Source organism: Dipodomys ordii, unplaced genomic scaffold (assembly GCF_000151885.1).
Source record: "Dipodomys ordii isolate 6190 unplaced genomic scaffold, Dord_2.0 Scaffold25, whole genome shotgun sequence".
Taxonomy (NCBI): domain Eukaryota; kingdom Metazoa; phylum Chordata; class Mammalia; order Rodentia; family Heteromyidae; genus Dipodomys; species Dipodomys ordii.
Window position 1 is genome coordinate 7,429,233 of NW_012267241.1, and position 21,722 is coordinate 7,450,954.

Consider the following 21,722-nt stretch of genomic DNA (forward strand, 5'->3'; position numbering starts at 1 on the left):
TGGGTTCGATTCCTCAGCACCACATAAGCAAAAAGTAAAAAGCCAGAAGTGGCGCTGTGGCTCAAGTGGTAGAGCGCTAGCCTTGAGCTGAAGAGCTGAGGGACAGCGCCCAGGCCCAGAGTTCAGGCCACACAACCGGACCCCCCCAAAAAAAAATTCTGCTAAAGAAAACATTGGAGTCCAATTATAGGCTTAGGCTAAAAAGCCATGGGCCACAAAATTATATTCTAGAATTTCAAGATGGTCAAGCTAAACCTAACTAAAGAACATTAAAATTATTCTTATATGACATTTTCTTAGGGGGTTATCTTATCTACATATAGCTAGCTATATACCCATAAAATTTATCTAAGATCAAGAAAACTCCAAATTTTTTAAAGATGGCTTACAGCTTTACTTGTTTGCTATTTACATACAGGAAAATGTAATAAGGCAAAGTGTGACCAAAGCAACAACTTAAGAGGACAGATACTGAGCTGGGAAGGTGGCTCAGGGGTAAAGGGCTTGCCTTGCATGCATGAGGCCCTGGGTTTGATTGCTTAGCACCACAAAAGCAGAAAAAGACAGAAGTGGCGCTGTGGCTCAAGTGGTAGAGCGCTAGCCTTGAGCTAAAGAGCTGAGGGACAACGCTCAGGCCCAGAGTTCAGGCCCCACAACTGACAAAAGAAAAAAAGAAAGAGAAAAAATGAGGACAGATACTGAGGACCAATCAAGAGAATGGGGTCCCTCAAATACAGTCTCTTAATTGGAAGCAGATTCATAGGTTAGTAATTGTTTAAGTTCCAGCAATGGGTACAATAATTAAGATATCAGCTGCACAGGGAAGCATCATTGGCATAAACAAGTAACAATTCATCTTCTAATTGAAGAGAGTGACCAGATGTTGATGACTGCTAAGTAGTTGTAAAAGTTTTGATTTGGAATCTTTGCCAGTCTCTTGACGTTGCTTTTATGGTCACAAGTGGGTGAGGCAGTTTCCAGCATCATTTTCTCCCAAGATCTCATACAAGCCCAGCAATTGGTTAAATGTGTCACCTTATATGCGTATATATCTCTTCTTTAACAGAATTAAAATCTTTCTGAAGATGTTGATTCAGCTCTATCATCCTCACATCTCTGCTCATAACAAGATAAAGTGCTCACCAAAATGTTTTAAAGAGATCCAATAATCTTCATCTTATGTTGAACAGTAATGAGGTATTGCTAGGATTAAAAGAGAAAGTAAAAAGCAAAAAAAAAAAAATCACTCTCTCCACAATGGATTTGGACATGTCTCTCTCCAGTTAGCTTATACATTTAATTTTGGTTTCCAGTGTTTAAGCTTAGAAGTGTCTGGTGATCAGAGATTCTGATACAATGAATGGCCAGAATTAGAGATAATTTGGGTCAGTGAAGCCTGTCTCTAGAATCATACTTCAGTAGCAACCATCTGCTTAGCCTAGTCTGACTACAAATAGAGAAAAATCTGTCCTTCTTTAAATACCTTCTCAGAATTTGCTTCTTCTGTATACCTTTCCAAGATTTACTGTCTCTCTGTTGGTATCTCTGTCTCCTTGGTTAAGTTACATTCTGAATCAGAAAGCTGGGCTGAGTACCATCACTCCTGGCTGGCAGCGTGACCCCTCTCTTCATGGTTTCAGCAGTGTGGCCTTTTTCTTATACTTTCCAAATAAATGACTTACAGGATTTTAGTCACCCTATTACAAGCAGATAACAAACTCACTTTGCTTCCATATGTGGACTCCAGTAGCCACATCCCGGAGTTATCTATATTTTCTATTATTAAAATCTTTGTGAAAATGTTTGACATATGGAGAAGAGTTGTACAAACTTTGCTCTCCTTCCCTCTTCTACAAAGCTCAACACCATATAGAAGTGATTTAATGTTCAAATACCAGCTTAGTTTTCCAAATGTATCTTACATGCAGCTTAATAACTTTAAACATAATAGAAAGCATAAAGAGAAGATTATATGTCATTGGTCTTCCCTCATTTAATACTGAATGATTTAGACTCAAATGTACTTCATTGTGATGATTGAAAACAAAACTTTCTTTGCTTGGCAATACTCTGAGAGCCACCTCAATGGGGAAACCACAGAAAAGTTCCTCCTGATCCACTCAGCTGAGTTTATCATGGACCAGTCACCATAAGTCAGAAGCAATGTGAACTCAACCAATAGCATCTATTGGATTGTGTCCTTACCTGTGCTCCAACCATTTGTTCTATCTTTAAGATTTGGAATGGTTAGTAAGTACCTAAAAAGGCTCTAGCATATCTAAGAGGCTCATTTCCTATGGAAGCAGCATCACCACAATTTTATTTAAGCTAATATTTAAACATGCCTAGAAAATATTCAAAACAGCATCTCTTAAAAACCCCAGTACTGTGACAATAGGCTTGGTACTACAAACAACTATACATTAGGTAGATTACGCATACTAATCTTCCTAAAGTCTAATAGCATCAAATCTCTTCTCAGAAACCTGCAATGTCTCCCATTACTAAAACATTTTAGTAAGTATGTGATTCCAACTCAGTAAATGAGTTCCATTGTTCCTTTTCCTTTTAACTCAATCAAGTACAAGCATATGGTTAAACTGAAGCAATTAAGACAATGATAAATATAATTCCAACTCATTCAAAAGTAGCTCAGTGAATAGTCAGGTTTGGGCACCCTTAAGACTTTCATTAATAAGTTTTATTATATCTTGAAGTTTGTCTTTTTTATTGGTTCTTTTGAAGTTACTCTATCTAAAGATTTATACTGATGATGCTTTAGACAGGGGGATTGCTCTCTTTTCTTTAGAGAATATCAGATGGAAAGATATGAGGGGCATTTCTTATATAAGAAGGCTTTAGGAATGAACTGAAGGTTCCAGAAACTTCCAAAATCCTTTTGAATTTCCAATTGCTTGAAAAATAGAAAAAAAATAATCAAGTTGTGCAAAGCCAATAGCTCTGTTATTGACTGGTAAATTTATCTTGTTATTTCCATCTGAATAAGGAAAAACTCATAATACAAGGTTTAAAATAGCTTATATATGAAAATAGCTTTATGTAATAGGTTGGAAATATACCCCAATAATTTTGTTCAAACTTGCTTTACACTCAGATATTTTAATCTAAAACTCACATCATATATTTTTCTTCCTCTCAAATAACCTCATTTCTTAATATATCAGAATATCTTTCCCCAATTAGTAAAAATAAAATCATGTAGGTGCAATTTTGTTTTCTTTATACTTTGGGGACTAAATTTAACTAATTAACATTTTAATAACATTCCACCATTTGTTCCTGCAAAATTAGGGGACTTGCTCAAGATAGATTAAGATATACTTTGAACCATCTGGAATTCGAGCAGCTTTGATTTTAAATAAGTACTTGTTTTTTCTGTATGTTGTGGACATTTTAGCATGATTAACATATAGGCTATAAGGTAAACTATGGGAAGAATAGAATTTATTTATTTTTATTATACATTTTACACTCAAAAAGATTCTGAATTGCTTCCCTAAATGAGATTTAAGTATTGGTGAGGATGCTACAGAACAACATTCAAGGTAATATTGTAAAATCTCATTGATTATTCAGAGTGATTGGCAGGAACTCATTCTGTATAGAAAAGACCTTGAATAATAAGCTTGTCAAGAACAAACATTTTTACTACCTTTAAAAGTACTTGCCAGGACTCAAAATTAAAGCCCAATTGCTGAGAGAGATACCATGGAATCAGTTTAATTAGAATAACTAGTTCTGCATGAAGGGCACCTTGAAGACAATCGTCTGGGAGAAGCATACACTATTTGGGAAGGTAAACTAAAAGCAAAATTACACTAGACGGGGACAGCTATAGAAAACCTGCATAAGGTACTAGGCTAAATGACCAGATTCAGTGAGTATGCCAGATGACTCATCTGAAAGTAGCCCCATTGTATTTTTATATTACCACTACAGTAATTTCACATTATGCACCAAATAACATTGACCAAAATGATTTTTCATACTTATAGACAGAGAGGGAGGAAAGAGATTGAGAAAGGCAAGTATTATAACATAGTGTGAATCCCAATTGGATTTGGTGTTTTGCCATCTTCACAGCAAAGCATGAAGTTCCAAGCTCATGGCTGGCTCAGAGCTGACTCCCTGATTCCATGGGCAGCTATTCTTCTGCTTATGTCCCTCATCCCTGTTTCTTCTTGAGTGGTACTCCATCATAATTTTTTCATGAATTTATGGTTAGCACAAATATCTCTAAGATTCATTTCATTCCTTTTCCTTTCTTGTATTACTTCATCTTTCTTTTATTTTATCCTCATTTCTATTATTATCTCATTTATACTCCATTTATCAAGACATATATATGTATATATATATGTAAATATGGAACAGAAATATGTTTATAAAGACATTTCTAGTGACTTTAAAATAATGAAATATCTGGCCTTAATAGTCATAATAAACTTCACCAACTCTCATTTCCTATCTTTTTCATAAATGAAAGAACTGATGCCTTGTAACACAACTTACCTTGTAACTTACAGTTATAAGGGCATATCTTGACTTAACTGGACACAGAAAAAATTAGGGTTTTTTAGTGAATTTTCTTTTTAATTATTTTCTTTAGATAGTTGTGCAAAGGAGTTTCAATTTAATGTGTCAGTTTATGAATACAATGCATCTTGATTAATGTCATCCATTAAATCACTCTCCTCCATCTCTCCCAACTCTACTCATTCCCTCAATCTTCTTAGTTTCCATTTTCATAAATAAACATTGATTGTTATGACTGCATTTTCCCACCCCTTCTCTCTTGAAAAGAAGAAAATAGTTTTAATTGCGATTAACTTAAAAGAAAAGGTTGAATAAGAAAGGCCAAAGACATCCATGAAAGTGAACCTTTTCTAAATCTTCTCTGAAAATTCTTCTAAGAATTTGTGGCATTTTCCCCTAGATAAACAATAAATCACTATATTCTGCAAGTACTGATTGTGTTGAAATTTCAGGATTGCAAGGAAGAAACATCAAAACATTACAACTATAGACTTGTTTAAAATTTTTGAGTCTTTCTTCCTTTATTACATATACAGAGCTTTCTGTATATGTCACATTCTGCAAGACAGACAGGGAGTTGGAAAAACCAAAGTCTTAGTCTCAGACAAATTATTTAAAATTTCTCAATCAAACTCTTGTATATTAAGAAGAAGAAACAATAACTTCTGAGTAAGGTAGTTGTTGATGAATGTATACATGGAGAGCTCAGAACCCTTCCTGGAATACAATATAATATATATCACATTCATGCTGGTGTCTGCTGACTTAGAAATTTACTGTGCTTCAGTTTTAAACTATAGACAATGAAGTAGAACAGACAGTATCAAAAAAGTTAAATAATAACATTGGGATTCCACTTCACACCAGTTGGAATAGTCATTATCAAGAAAAAAAATGTATAATAGATGATGGCAGGGATGAAGTCAAAAGGGAAACCTAATACACCGTTACTGGGAATGTAAACCTATTCAACCACTCCGGAAAGCACTGTGTTTCTCATATAATAAACATAGAATACCTTATGAGCCAGCAATTCCACTCTTGGCCAATTATCCAAAAGAGTACAAACCATGATATAGTAAAGCCACCAGCACAACCATGTTTAATTCCAACACTATTCACCATAACTGAAGTATGGAGCTAGTCTAGTTACTGCTCAATGGACAAATGGATCAAGAAAATATACTACATACACAATGTAATTTTACTCATCCATTAGAAAGAGTGATGTTGTACCATTTGTAAGGAAATAGACCTGCAAAAAATTATGTTAAGTGAAGTTAGGCCCAGAAAGGCAAAGTATGCATGTTTTCCCTCATATGTGGAAGCCAGGTTTAGCTTGTAAACTTTTAAGTAAACACAATGAATGATATGTAAGTATATAGAAATGTATCAACCCCAGAGAGATCTCAAATAGTAAACCAAAATCAAAGTTCAGCCAAACAACGGCTTTGAAGGTGGCTCAGTGGTAGAATGCTTGCCTTGCATGCATGAGGCCTGGGGGGTTTGATTCCTCAGCACCACATGAGCAAAAAAAGCGGGAAGTCGTGCTGTGGCTCCAGTGGTATAGCACTACCTTGAACTGAAGAGATGTGTGACAGCACAGCACCCATGCCAGAGTTCAGGCACCACGACTGACAAAAAAAAAAAGTTCAGCCAAACAAAATACCATGAGCAATTACTCAAAAGGGTCAAGGGGAAAGAAGTAGATGAATGACGAAAACAGGGGAGAATCCAATGCATATCCAACAAAATTAAGAAGAGTGATGGACTAGGCAACAATGACTCATGCCACTAGCTACTCAGAAGGTTGAGATTTGAGGATCTCTGTTCAAAGCCAGCCCAGGCAGGAAAGACCACCCTGAGACTCTTATCTCCAATAAACCACCAGAAATCTGGAAGTGGCACTGTGGCTCCATGGTAGAGTGCTAGCCTTGAGCTGAAGAGCTGAGGGAGAGTGCTCAGGCCCAGAGTTCAAGCCCCACAACCAACAAAAAAGAAGAAGAAGAAGAAGGTGATAGAAGGTGTAGGCAGGGAAGGGATGGGTGAAAATATTGAAAGAGGTCCCTTATATTCATAAACTGTTTTGTTAAATTGCAAACTCCTTTGTGCAATGGTTTACTGAAAAGGAAAATAAACTAAAACTAGTCAACTCTGTCATCATAATATGAAAGTAGCCACAGACAATGCATAAAGGAATGAGTATGATTCTGTTCCAATAAAATTTCATTTACAAAAATAAACTAGAACCCAAGGGTTCTAGCTTGACAACTTTTATGCGAGTCTTTGGAGAGAACACTTCCTATTCAAACCATGATACCACCTTTTAAAAATTCTTAGATCACTTTTTGAAAACCTTCTTTGATTACATTTGTCACAGATGGATACACTTTCCTCAACCTCTTGTTTATTTATTAAACCATATTGTCTATGCTTGAGAGGAATGCTTTAACCGTTCTTTTTCTATAAGGGGGGATTCTGTATTTTGGTATAGACTAGGCAGAGGATAATGATGGCAACTTTTCTATTTCTTCCCTTCTCCTCTGTCTAGACTAGGGATTGAGGAATTGTTTGCATTTCATAAAGCACACAGATGATGATCTGCATCTTGTGGTTATTTTCCACTGGTTCTCTTGGTGCTCAGGCTGATTAATCCCATCTACTTTGGTGCTAATTGCTCCTCACTCTGAGATTCAACAATTGCCTTAGCAGCAAAAGTTGTTTCAAATTGCAGCCATAGCTCACACATGGATAGCAAACACAATGCAGAGATAGAGTGTTTGTAAATGTTTTCTTCACCCCTATCTCATCCTAACATGGTTCCATAAAATGCTACACAAAACTTCATTCTCTCACCCCTTATGGGACATATCAATGAAGTATTCTGTAGGAGAATAAGGACAAATTTTGACAGGCCATCTTAAAAGACATATTTTGAAATATAGAAGAACAGGATTTAATTAACTTCATGACTTACCTAGATGAGGTCATTGCCTAGAATCCACATGGTACATATGGCTTAAGACCTGGGTTTCCCAGTTCTTTACTAAAGAATATACTGACCGTCCTTTTGCTAATACCCTCTTAACTAAGTCTTCTGAGAAGTCAAACTTGAGAGTCCTGTTGAGTAAACTTTAAACAAAGCAAAGGCCTTTAAACAAAATTTTAACACTTGATTTTATGAGGAAAATATGGTGCATAGTGATTGGGTCAACAGATATCCACCTGATCTCTCATGTTTAATTCATCACTGCTTTAGAACTTTTGAAGTATTTTAACATTGTTTTCCTTTGTTCAGCAGTATGAAGTTCGTTGGGTAGATTTTATGGTTAACCTGTTTTGTTTTGTTTTTAAGAGAAATTTTAAGGCCAATGAAAGAAATAATCAGAATTACCCTTCAGTTTAGCAACTTCTAGTCCACATTCCAAGTTTCTACCCCTTACCTAAATCCATGTCATTATATGAGAAGTACACTGTACCTCTTTTCCTTTACTAACCTATGATCTTAAACTTACATGGAATTACCAGACAACTTCCTAAAATTGGTCAGAACATTTAAAACTACCTACGCACACTACTTAGTTAGCAAAAATATTTTTTTCTTCAGAAAGAAAACCATGTCTTTCAAACTTATCTACTGATGACTTACATAATTTCAATCTAGAGCAAGAAACAGAAAAGGACTTCTCTATAACAATATAATTCTCTCTTTCCATTTTATAAAACTAAGTTTATGAGAGAGTCTATATTCTTAAAATATTTTTTGCAATTATAAAACATCTTGCTTGGCAGGAGAAGCATGTGTGAAGGTCTTCAACCTAAGTAAAGATAAAAAAATCCTCATTTTTTTCTTCTTTCCTATCTTATGAGAAGAAAAAAATTAAGGGAAAGAGATTTTTCATTGAACCTTAAATATATCAGTCATGTCAGCAATGTAAATAAATACAATGTGGGGGTGTTCAGAAAGTAATCCATTTCTTTTTTTTTTTGTCTGTTTGATGTATTTATTGGTAGCAGTAACTTAATGACATTTTTGCATATGATGTATTTATCATAAATAAAATCATTTTAGGTCAAGATCTATCTGTGTATCTCTTATTGTTTCATTTTTAAGTCCTTAAGTAGCCACACAAAGGGGTTTTAATTCAACATGTCAGTTTGTGAGTACGACGCATCTTGATTAGTATCACTACTTCCCATAACTCTCCTCCATTTCAGTTGGGGGTAGGCTGGAGAGATAACCTTCTGAAAGGCACCAATTGAAGTCATTATTAACTAATCATGTGCCAACTTTGGTAAAAACCTAGTTTATAGTCTTTCGAGATGGTAGTTATTTACAGCTTTGGGAACTGTAAGGGTCAACAATGACACTAATAATAGACATCACAACAATAAATAAGAAATACTGGTGCCTCCAAACATGGTATTTCCTAAAGTGTGATGACAAAATGCCTAAGGAATGTTCCCTCATGAAAGTGTTCTTGGTCAACTACTTGGCAAATACTAGGTGCTTTAGTCCTTCCCTGTTTGTTCTTCAAAGTAGAAGTGAAGTAATATGTACACGTCCTATAGGGGAAAAATGAAACAGGTTTAGCTAGTTTCATTATGAAATATATTAAACATCCTGAAAACTACATATAATAATAATAATGAAAAACACCTATACTTACAGACAGACATCATACTTCATTCCTTGCAATGCTTGTTTTTATGAAAAAGAAGAAATCCTGGTACAACTGAACCCTCACATCATTCTTTCTAGCACTCTTTCAACATTGACGTTGATCCTCTTGTTAAGGTTTTTGTCTTGATCAATCCAGCATTTACAGAACATGTTTATTCATAGAATCTTCTTTTTATGTAATATCTATTAACAGATCAGGAAGAGCTGAAATAAGTATACAATTTGGGAACACTGATTTAAGATTCTCATCTGTCTTTGAAAATCTAGCTGGCAAAACTGCTTCAGACAGAGAGAAATGGGTCAGGAAAGAAAGAAGTAAGTAGGGAGCCAGAAGGAACAATCATTCCTGGAAAAATGATACAACATTTTCTCCAGGCAACCTAGAGCTGAGGGAATGAATTCTATGAGCCAAATATAAAATGTCTTCCTTTTCCAAAGAAATCAACTAAGGAGAGAACACAAGCAGGTTTATCTAGTGCTAGGTAGGATATTCTAGGGTTGCTCATAAGAAAAGAGAGACAGGCTGAAACAAGGATACAGGTTGACCCATTGTAACAATGAGATATACAACACACTATATAGAAAACAAACTTTACAACTTGGGGATTGGAGAGGTGGGAAATGGGAAGGGAAGGGATGGTAGGGGAAAAACAAAAGAGGAGGTAGCAATACTCGATAGGAAATATACTCATTATCTTACTCACAGAACTATAACCCCTTTGTACACTATTTTTACAATAAAAAACATAAAAAAGAGAGACAGACTCTGAGAGAAAAATACTGGATAGCCTTCTAGAACTAATTGCAATATAGATGACTGTTCAACCTCCAGGTAAAATCTTCAGTCTGATCTAGTCTTCTGTGCAGATGAGCTTCCTGTAAGAGACTCAATTCAGTTGTCAACTATCTCAGAATGACCCATTCCTAGTATTTCTCCACTCTACCCTATGTCGCATGTACTTCTATTTTCCGTAGCTCTTACAGTTTTAGTTGAAGTTATTGGTTTAGATTTTTGTCCAACTTGTTCCCTCCACTGCCACAAGGAAATGGCCATATCCATTCATCTCAGCTGAGTCCAATTTTCTTGAACTGAATTGAAGGGCAAGGGAGCAATAATGAGTAAGGTCTGGCTAGGAAGTAAAGCTGAGTTACACTTACAATAACCTCACATAAGGATGACCTACACTCTGTGCTTGTGCAGTTTTTCAGGTCCTATTGAAATTGAGTCAATACAGTTCATGGCATTTATTGATTATCAGTAGTTAGCTTCATTGAGTACTTTGGGTGGTTTTTGGACATTTTATTTGCCCATCATTTCTATATCTGTTTCCCCTATGAAGAGGCAATGTAGTAGAAGGAAAGCCCATAAGTCTGATACCTACCACTTAGTAGTTATGTGAATTTAGAAAAGGCAATTGCCTTCTGTGAATAGGTATAACAGCATCCTTCCATATGTTTAGTAACGATTAAATGAGCCAATGTACACAATGTGCTTGTCTTAGTGCTTAGCAAGTGCTACAGCCACAAAGTTGGAGCTATTTTTATTAGAGCCATCATCATAAATAACTGTGAAACAAAACAAACAAAAAAGTCTGTTTATTTGGAAATAGCAAGCATGATTGCTTTTATTTTTTTTTTAGAAACAAAGTGTGGGTGTTCCAGCTCTATGAATGTTCAGAGGGCTCTCTGGCCTCTGCGCAGGCTGGACACAGGATTGAATCTGCATGGTGATGTCCTTCCTAGCAGAGAATGAGTGGTGCCATATAAATCTGCACAAAAAATAACCAAGTGGAAGACACAAATGGAAAGACAGAAATTGGGAAAACATGTCTGACCTAATGGGATAAGGGAGAGTAAAGACTTAATTAACATTTAATTAACATTTCACCATCCTAGAAGAGAGATAAAAGGCTGTGTTTGATCTGACATATAACTTTACTGTGCTACTGGATATTACCTAGTCTCCCATTGTCCCAAACCTCTCTCTTTTCTGGAACTATAAGGAGAGACTGCAAATCATGTGGGTATCTCTGACGCCGATGATCCTGTTTCATCCTTCTGTTAAACTGTAGTGTAATGGAACAGTGTGTGCTTCTGCTTAATTCGCTGCTTTACAAGGAAAGGCCTTAATTGCATTACAAATTTGGCATCACAAAGAAAGCAAGCAGATAAGGTGCAGGCCTGTGTAACTGATGGCAGTACAGATGGATTGGATCAGGTAGGTTAGCTTATGTTCTATCCACATTTGCCTTTGTACCACTCTGTAAGTTCTGCTAGGAGTTGGTTCAAGTCTCACCACTCTGTTCTTACCTGCTTTTCAACATGAAGCTATTCTGTCCCAGTCCCACATGACACCATTCTAAACTCCTTCTGCTGAGCCCCTCAGTCTGTGGTCTTTTACAGGTAGCACTCAACTTGATGAAGCACACGTATTTATTTGAATCCTGTCTTGAGTTGGAGTGGTGGGATCCGTTTTGCCTATGTCTCCTCCAATAAAACTGCAAGTTCCATTAGAGCAGAAACGATGCCTTCTGTTTTGATTTTTGTTCGTTTTAATTTTAAAGCTGCTAGCACAAAAGTGAGCATACCAAAAAAGTAACTAATAAGTAAGGTCCTTTGAAAAAGACTGGTTTAGATCTGAGCTTCGAAAGTGCCTAGAAAAATTGTTTTGGGAAAACCCAAATCCAAGTACATTCACCCTTGCAAATGGAGTTAGAATGCCTTCAGTACAGGTCTCCGAAAACCTCCAAAGGTATCTGTCATGTGAGCTTGAGATACAGCATTGTCATTATTCAGATGGAAAATAGAATCACTTATGAGATCATGGCTCATTGTCAATTCTCTATATATTTGCATTTATTGTGACAGATGCTGTCGAATCTCATCCTAGCTCTATTATTCTGCTGAAATAGATTGCCCCTCTTATGCTATACAATAATAATTAGGATAATATCACCCATTAGCTCTCCATGCCTCTTTCTATCTAGAAGTCTTGAAGAAAGCTTTGATGATTACAAAACTAAACTCTACCATCAGTTTCAACTGGACCCTCACTTTTTCCTAAAATTTCTTTTTTGACTGAAATATTTCATAGGCTATTCAATCCCAGAGAGTTTTTTTCAAAGTTTGAGATAATGGGTTTCAGCCATCTTGACTTAGAGCAGAATGAATAAATGCATTTTCTCTACAGAAAATTCATAATGCCTTAAGCTGAGTTTGTGCCTATGACATATTCTTAACCACCTACTGAATTGCTTTCTCTTTATTTTTGAGGTTAAATGGGCAGCCTGAAGCTTATAGCTGAATTCCACCATATGTACTGGTGGAAAATTTAAAAAATAATAAAAAATACAGTATTATAGTTATCAGGCAGCACAGGGAGAAAAAGTCAGAGTTTCTAAGAACTTACTGCTGTATCTCTCCAACCAACAGTCCACCTTACTCTCCACAGGCATATGGAATTATGTGTGCTGTATTCTAAATAAGTCAGTGTTGGTTTGTCTTTTAGCAGTATTTTCATTGAAGAAGGAAGGAAACATGCAACTTCATTCTATTTGGGAGAATTATGGATGCTTCACAATCAATCCACCATTTGGAAAAGAAACAAACCCATATTGGATAGGGTAGGAACAGATATGAAGAATATGATCTTATTGCAGAAGAAGATACAGTAGTGGGGAACCCAATGATAAACTTCTCAATATAAAATTGCATGGCCTTAGGGCCCAAATTGTGGAGAAATATAGTAATCCTCTGTTAGCCACAAAGATGTTTTCTTTTTTTTCATCTCTTTTGGGAGATTTGACATAGGAGACTAGCTTCTAGGTTTGTCATCTGGTAGGAGAACTCAGAGAAGACTGTCCAGTCATCTGTCCTCCAAATGGTCTAAAGGTGAAAATGACTCCTTGTAATAAAGATAAAAATTGATTGTTAAGCACAGGAAGGCTCACGTACCTGGAGAAGGAGGTGGGTAAAGTAGGATCCTGAACCAGCAGGACCTGAAGTTTCCAGAATCATCAGGTCTGAGCTCTGCAAAGCATCAGGACTATTACCAAATGCATAGTTCGAAGCAATTGCTATACCTAAATCCTCAGACTTCCGTTTCAGAGTGTATTCAAGCCATGGTAGAACCAAGCTGTATCTCTCTGCATTGGCTTGAGTTTGGATAGATTTCACCATTCAGCCATTGAGGGGCATCTGGGCTAATTCCATACCTTTACTGTAGTAAAACATGCTTGTAATAATAAACATGGCTTTATTCTATCCTGGTTTGTAATCTTTTGGATAAATGCTCAAGCATGGAATTAGTTCTATGTTGATTCTTTTCAGGAATATCCACACTGTTTTTCAGAGCAGTTGAACAAGTTTATATTCCCACCAACAGTATACTAGGGTTCTTTTTTGCCAGCATCCGTGCCAGCATCTGTTATTGTTTGTATTCTTGATGATGCCCTTTCTAATTGGGGTGAGGTGGAATTTCTGTGTATTATAATTTGCATTTTTACGGCTATTGGAGCATTTTTAATGTGTCTGTTGCCATTTTTATGTCTACCTACAATTTGCTATTTAGGTCACTAATTGGGTTGTTGGTTCTTTGAGGGTTTAGTTTCTTAAGCTCTTTGAAAGTCAACATGGCTTCCATCCTCACATATGAAGTGTTAATTTCTACAAACAGATCATTTAGGATGCTCCCCTTATAACTGCTCTGCAATAGGTGTTTCATACACAAAGTGCATCAAAGTATACACCTTATTGGCTTTCTGGAAACCCTGCAAGGGTAAAATTTAGACTAAAAGATAGCCAGATTTTGGAAGTGGTGCTGTGGCTCAAATGGTAGAGCCCTAGTCCTGAGCACAAAGAGGCTCAGGGACATTGCCTAGGCCCTGAATTAAAAAAAGAAAAGATATCCAACTTTAGTTAGGAGATCATAACCTAAGCTTTACCCTAAGTTCATACAGGCCAAGACCAATGATTGTCAAGGAAGGACACTAGGGTCTCCTCCTCCCCCATAAACAAACACAAAGAGGCACTCAAGGTACCAACTCAACACTCATATTTCAGTGAAGTTAGCTATTCCATTGACTATTCCATTCCAACTAGTGATGTAAAGTTACTCAGAATTCCCCTCATGCCCCAGTTATTTCTGAATCTTAGAGTTTGTGCATCTAGAATAGTAGATAATAAAATTATATTTTAAAGCTGTAACGTATTTCTTTTTTTTTATTGCAAAAGAAGTTATGGGGGATTACTTATGCTTGGAACTGATTCTGAACATTTCTAGGGAAGATGGAATTTGATACCATGACAATTTATTTACTTTCTTTCAACTAGATTTCCAGAATAGCAATTTTGTATTTATTTATAATGTTTATCATTGCCCTAATGCTAATTTAATCTCTCTGAAAAAAATCTTCAGGATGGTAATAAATGATACACTGGGAAATTGGGAATTGATAATACTTACTGATCTCAAACTCAGTCTGAAATTCTAGCTTAAATTTACACATAGGAATTATTTATATCCTCTTATGTCATATCAATTTAAATAATATCTCACTCACTGGGGCATAAAGAATAATGCTAATATTAAAGTTTCTATTGAATCCTTGCTAATTGTACACGAAGGGCTTATATCAGTGGCATTTAGGATATTTTTATTTAATTTTACTCTATTAGAAAATCTATGAGGTTAAGTATCCTAAAATTATGGCTTTTAAACATTGAATAATAAGAGTATGTCCCCCCTCCCCGATGTATCTTCTCTCATGTGGCTTTGGATAAGCTTTCTTCCTACCACAAAGGGAGAGCAAATAGCTGAAATTTTGGTCTAATCTCATTATGAAAAAGAATAATTTTACTCCTCCTTTAGATCAAATATACATTTAAAAACCCATTTTCTTCATGGAATTTGCCTAATGTCACTGATGGTGTTGTAGACTTTGTAACACCAAGATTACAAAACTCAAATGAATCTTACGACTCTAAGGATCCTAATCCAAAAGGAATATTTATAAGTCATTAGTGCCTTATTTCAAATACTCCTATTCTCCATATGTTACTATTTTGTTATCAAGATGTAGTAACTGGTAGAAAATGACTTCTTAGAACCTGGCTGAAATATATTTCCAGAGACTATTTTTTATTCTTTGTGCTGATCCTGGGGGTTGAACTCAGGGCCTAGGTACCATCCCTGAGCTTCTTACATTCTAGGATAGCGTTCTATCCCTTCCACAGCTCCAGTTCTGCTTTTTGGGGGGAGAAGGGGAATTTATTGGAGATTTCCTGCTCTGGTTTATTCTGAACCATAATCTCCCAATCATATCTTCCTGAACAGCTAGGATTACAGGAGGGAACCACTGGCATCTGCCTACATAGTCTTTTGCCACCATTACTTTTATGCTAGGGATTTAATATCTCCCTGAAAAAAATCTTAATTTGTTGTGTCTTTCACCTTTAATAAAAAGGTGATCCAATGAGTTTCACACATGTTTACTTTTTGAAAGGCAACCTAAAGGATTTAAATTCCCAGAATGAAACAATAACAGTGAAATTAGGTGGTTGGAAGATAACCTTGTAAATATGTGAAGAGAGAATTTTCTAGAAGACATGTGTGTTGGTATTGCAAAGAAATTATAGAGAACATATACCCGAGTGCCATGGACATCACAACTTTCTTAATCAGATCTGTGAAAGGAACAGTGTGGAAAGGAACTCAACAATGAGAGGAAGCTCCCAACAGATGATATAGTAAGATTCCACAAACCAAATGCATCTCCGCCAATTTTGAGGCAGCACCATCAGCTAAGGGAAGAGTATTTGGGGCCAGAGAAGCCTGTGAAGATTTCCTAAACTGAAGAATACAGTCGGCCATCTCTCACATGCCCAGGAAGGTTGAATCAAGCAGGTGACTCCAACATTCAATTTTACCAAGTTTACTAGAGTAATGACATGAAGCATTCACTTCAAGCAAAAGTTGTTAATAGGGAATGAGATAATCTATGACACTAAAGCACATATTTCTGTCTTGTGAAACTAAGCATGATTTCTGCTTCAATATGTGGCCAATAAAATGAAGCTCAGGAATGTATACACAGACACATCTATAGTTAATATTTTTTAAATGACTTAATTTGGAACACTATTGTTGACTGATGAACAATAACTTCAGCTTAATAAATGGTGATATTGACTAACCAAGAAATCAATAGTTACTTAATAAATTAAAACAAAATACAAATATATCAGACTTATTTAATCAGATTACATACTGCTTTTAAATTATCTTCAAAGTATGATATTTTCTAAGAAAATAAAATAACTGAGTGTTTAATTAGAAGTATATTATCAGTGAAGCCATTCATTATTCAGAAACAACCAGAAAGAAGTAAAAAGGAAAGAAAGGAAGGACAGGAGCAAAGGAAGAGATCAGAGAGTCTGGGAAAGGAGGGAGATATGGAGGGAAGGAGGGAGAGAAGGAGGAGGAAGAAACATTTGTCTCTGCATAGTGAGCTCTACCTCAACAGGTGAAGTAAAAAAAAAGTTACATAACTGTCAGGGCTTGATATAGGCAAATGTGGCTATTTAAGTGGTTTTACTTCAAGAGAAAATGCCGTCACCAATCAGAAACCTTAAGAATAATCCCTGCACACCAGAAATGGAGAGATTTCATGGCAAGGAGACAGTATGTCTAGGCATGTGATATGATGAACTAAAGAGTTATTGACAGAGTCTGTTAAGATGGATGGAGAGGAAAATCACTACAGGTAGAGAGCCAAAAATGAATAAAAACAAAACAGGATATTTAACTATGTCCTGAGTTCCCCCAATGTAGCCTCTAGCAGGAGGATAAAATGGACTGCTTCTCTCAGTGGGATAAGTCAGATCTAAAATCTAAAATTTTTGACTTTTAGCATCCCAGCACACTGTACTATATCCTGTACAAGTGCTGTCTTCTCAGCCTGGTGGCAGAACTCACACATTAGCAAGGTAGTCCCAAGGCTTTAAACTGCATTAAAGGGACCTTGAAATGCTACTTTGCATCAAAATGCTAAAGCACTATCTTTAGTCCCACTTGATTGAAAAAAAAATACCCAACCTCTATGTCCAGCACAAGGAATTGATTGAAATGTGCCGACTTTAGAAGACTTCAAGGACAAGATGAACACTTGGGTGATTCCCACTACTCTCCAGGTAGTGCCTAGAGTTCTCCTATTGAAATGCATACTTTCAGCTTAAATGGAGTTCTTTCTTCTGATAAAAGTATAAATCCTCCTTATGAGAGCTGTGGTATAGACAGATTTGGGTCACTTATAGCTTCGTATCAATGAGGAATCTCAGAGAAGATACTGACAAGGGAACAAGAAGCCTATAGAAAAAGAAAATCTGAAGGGACAGACAGGCATCAAGGAGACAAAGAAATCACACAGTGCCTATGACTTTATTATTCATACTCTTTCTCAGAAAAAAACTCTACCCTTCTTATTAATTCAGTATAGAGACTTCTAGTCCTCATTCCAGTTTACACTGGTCAAATGGTAACATTTCTGTTAGACAAACCAAGGAGTTTGTAAGGAGGAGGGTTTAGTCGATAGAATCAATAACCATAACTAAAATTTAGTTCAGCCATATATTTCATTTCAAATATATATGGAATAATCTATCTCTTGCCATATAACCCCAGTCTCAGCAAGGGTAAACCAGGCCTGCATCTTCTTGCACCCTCAGAGAAGGATTATAAAGCATTCGTGGTCATTACAAACCTCCCTGACCAGGACCTGGCCCTGAGGGAAATTTGGATTTTTTTTTGAATTTGCAAACAGCCTCAGCTAACAATTGGAGAAATCTAAATAAATGATTAAAAGTCTCCACAAAGATAAGTGGTACAGATTTTAAAAAAAACAGATTACTTTTGTACAGAGGGAAATATCATAAACTAACCTTCCCCAAAGTAGACTTATTTCTGGCCACATTTTGAATCTTTTCTCTTTCCCAGTTGTCTAATGTGTCAATGACTGAGAGAAAAGACTCTTAAAACTCCCTGAAGCTGAGGGGCTGTGGTGTCAGATAGTAAATGGACCATACTCCAAGAGGAGCACTAATGATGATTTAGACTCTATGAGACCTGGGGTCAGTCTGGCTTCACCAGGTACCACTTGTAGAATTCTGGATACAACATTCTACCTGTTTAATGGGTCAAGGGTTTTATTTCTAAACAACAGAAATTCATCTAGAGTTTATACATGGAGATATGGGTTTTCATTAGCTTATATGACTAGGAAGCCCAATGGGTGGGAGCTATACTTTGTCAGAGCTTTATCAAGTTTAGTTCAAATGATTTATTAATTTATCCCACAAATGTTGGCTGAAGGCCCACTTTGGGTTAGGAGCTATTATAGTCATGGAAAACATAACAATGAACAAAACAGATACATCTCTAAATATAGCACAGCAGATGGTGATAAATATTGTGGAGAAAAATAGTTTAGGATCACTTGCCAGGTGCCAATAGCTCATACCTATAATTCTAGCTACTTAAGAGGCCGAGATTTGAAGGTTTGAGGTTCAAAGACAGCAAGGCAGAAAAGTCTGCATGACTCCATCTCCAATTAACTCACAAAAAAGTGCTACATTGGAGATGTAGCTCAACTGGCAGAATGCCAGCTGTGAGCAAACAAGCTAAGCAAGAGTACAAGACCATGACTTTAGGCCTTAGTACTGGCACATGCAATAAAGTACATAATATTAGGTAATACAGAATGGTTACTTTTTACAGAGTGGTCATAAAGGTTGATATTTGATTAAATACCTTGAAGGTAGCCAGTACCTAAAGCCTTCAGAGTGTTCTACCACTACCTTTACCTCAACCATGATCATGCTGTCTCTGGACCATTCTTTAATTTGATGTAGAGTCATCAGGCTAATTGTACACATTACAAAGATAGCCATGGGAACCTCTGCCCTTCTTATCTCTTTAATGTAGCAAATACTCTCTTTTAAAGGGTCACTATAAGTTCCTGAGAAGAGACTTTAGTCATCTTGGTTTTAGGTGCCTTACTGGAGGAGCTGATTCATCAGCCCAGATCATATGTGTAGACATGAAGCAAGGCTCTGTGATTGGCAACATTACTAGACAAAAAAGACTGGTAAGAAAAGAAATGCAGAAGAGACATTGGTCATATAAAAATAATATCCCCACCATGCCACACTAGTCCTCAGTATTCTTATCTGTAATAAGAAAATTACTATAACTAAATGAAGAGTTAAAATGGGCCCTGGAGATAGCATATGTTAAGTGGTTTTAAATGTGATGTTAACTTATTAAATCATGACCTTTGTTCCACAGAATTCAAGGGCCTGCCCTGTGGATTGTGTTGTGAGAGATTAAAGAATGGGCAGCAGCACAGTATAACCCCTGTTTTCACTGTATTTGATTTTGGTGCCCTGCCTCTTGTATATACATTTTTATCATTTGGGGAGGGGAAGGGAAATAACAAAATGCTCCAGTAAGGATACAGGTCGATCCATTGTAACAATGAGATGTATAAGACACTATGTTGAAAACGAACTTTGCAAATTTTGGGGCGGGGGGGAGGAGAAGGACCTGGGAAGGTGGGGAGGGAAGGGTGGGTAGGGGAAAAACAAAGGAGGAGGTATCAATACTCAATAAGAAATGTACTCATTACCTTATTCATGTAACTGTAACCCCTCTGTACAGTATTTTTACAATAAAAACATATGTGTATATTAAAAAGAATGGGCAGCAGAAATACTGGTGGTTTCTGTTATTCCCAGGTCTTGGTATCTAGCACAGCTTATTCTATCTCTGGTAGTTCATCTCCCCTAGAAAGACATGCATCTCCTACATTTTTCCCAGAAGCTTACTTCTTTATTCTAAATAAAGATAGACACTCAGATCCTTTCCTATACTGTTCAGGGTACTGGATATTCCCAAATATTTGGAGATTCCAAAATATTTGAGAACCACAAATGTACACAGCAATTGTGTCTTTGATAAGTATTCTGGTAATAAGTGAAAATTTACTTTCTGCTAAAGAAATTTCACTTAAATAGAACTTTTGACTTTCCCGTATCTACCCAATAAATAGGTTCTAAAGTCAGAAGAGTCCTTCCCCTGAACATAGCACAAAACTTACCATATCATTTCATCTCAAAGTGTTGATCTTTGAGTAGGAGGAAAGGTGGAAAGGAACAAACTCAATTTATACATAGAGAGCTTGATAATTTTCATGGTTACTTTTATGTGTCAACGTGATTTAACCAATGAATGCCCAGATGTTTGGTCAAACATTATTGAGGATTTATGAGATTTGTTTATAGGAGAGAATGACCAGGCTAAGTAAAGTAGATGACCCTCTTCAGTATGAGGAAGCATCACCCACTGAGGGTCTAAATAGAGAAAAATAGGAGAAGAATGTATGTCTTCTTTGTCTAAATAGAGTTGAGATAATTTCTTTCTATGCTAGATTCTCCAAATTCTTATGTTTTTGGATTATACTACTGGATTAGCTAGGTCTCAGTTTGCAGGCTTTAAATTGTGGAACTTCTCATTCTCTATAAGAACATTAGCCAAATTTCATGATAAATTATATATATATATATATATATACATTCATACATATACATATATACAAACATATGGAAACTATAAGGAGAAAGGTCAGGAATAGAAACTAACTGAAAGAAGTTTAAGGTAATTAGTCCTTTTGGAGACAGAGTGAGTTCAATGTGGGCATATTTTTTGATTGTGGTGATAGCAGTGGAAGCAGAGAGACATTAACAGGGTTATTTGGTTCTATAGAGAAGGGAAGAGAACCAAGGATAATACTAGGAGTTACTGAGCAGAGGAAGAGAGGCGTATAGGGAGAATAAGAATACTTGGTCTTGGCCAGCCCTGTAATCTTAGCTACTCAGGAGGCTAAAATCTGAGGATCTCAGTCTAAGCCAGCCCAACAGGAAAGTACATGAGACTATTATATCTGATTAATCACCAGAAAACACGAAGTGATGCTCTGGCATCACTTTGAGCAAAGAAGTTGAGTACAGTGCCCAGGCCCTGAGTTCAATGTCCACAACTGACAAAAGAACAGAAGGAATATTTAGTCTTGTTGTAAAAGTCCCCTTTGAGATAACTGCATTCATACAAAATAAGTAGGAACAAACTTTTGTCATGACAAAGAATATCTGTCTCATATAGTCAACCACAAAGGCCCAGTCCTCCAAAGTTCCCTTTACCTTCTCTCTAACCTCTAGGGTTTAGAGATTCCTATGTCCTCTAGAATACTCTGTTTCTTACAAGTATGAAATGCTAGGTTGGTATTTTACCCTCTCGATTCCTTTCTTCTCCCAGTATGCCATTAATCTCTATCCTGGAGTTTACCTCCATTGTCCTCCCCCCTTCATATTTCTAAGCTGAACCTAAATATAGTAGAAGGACTCCTCATACCCTCACATTGCTATCATG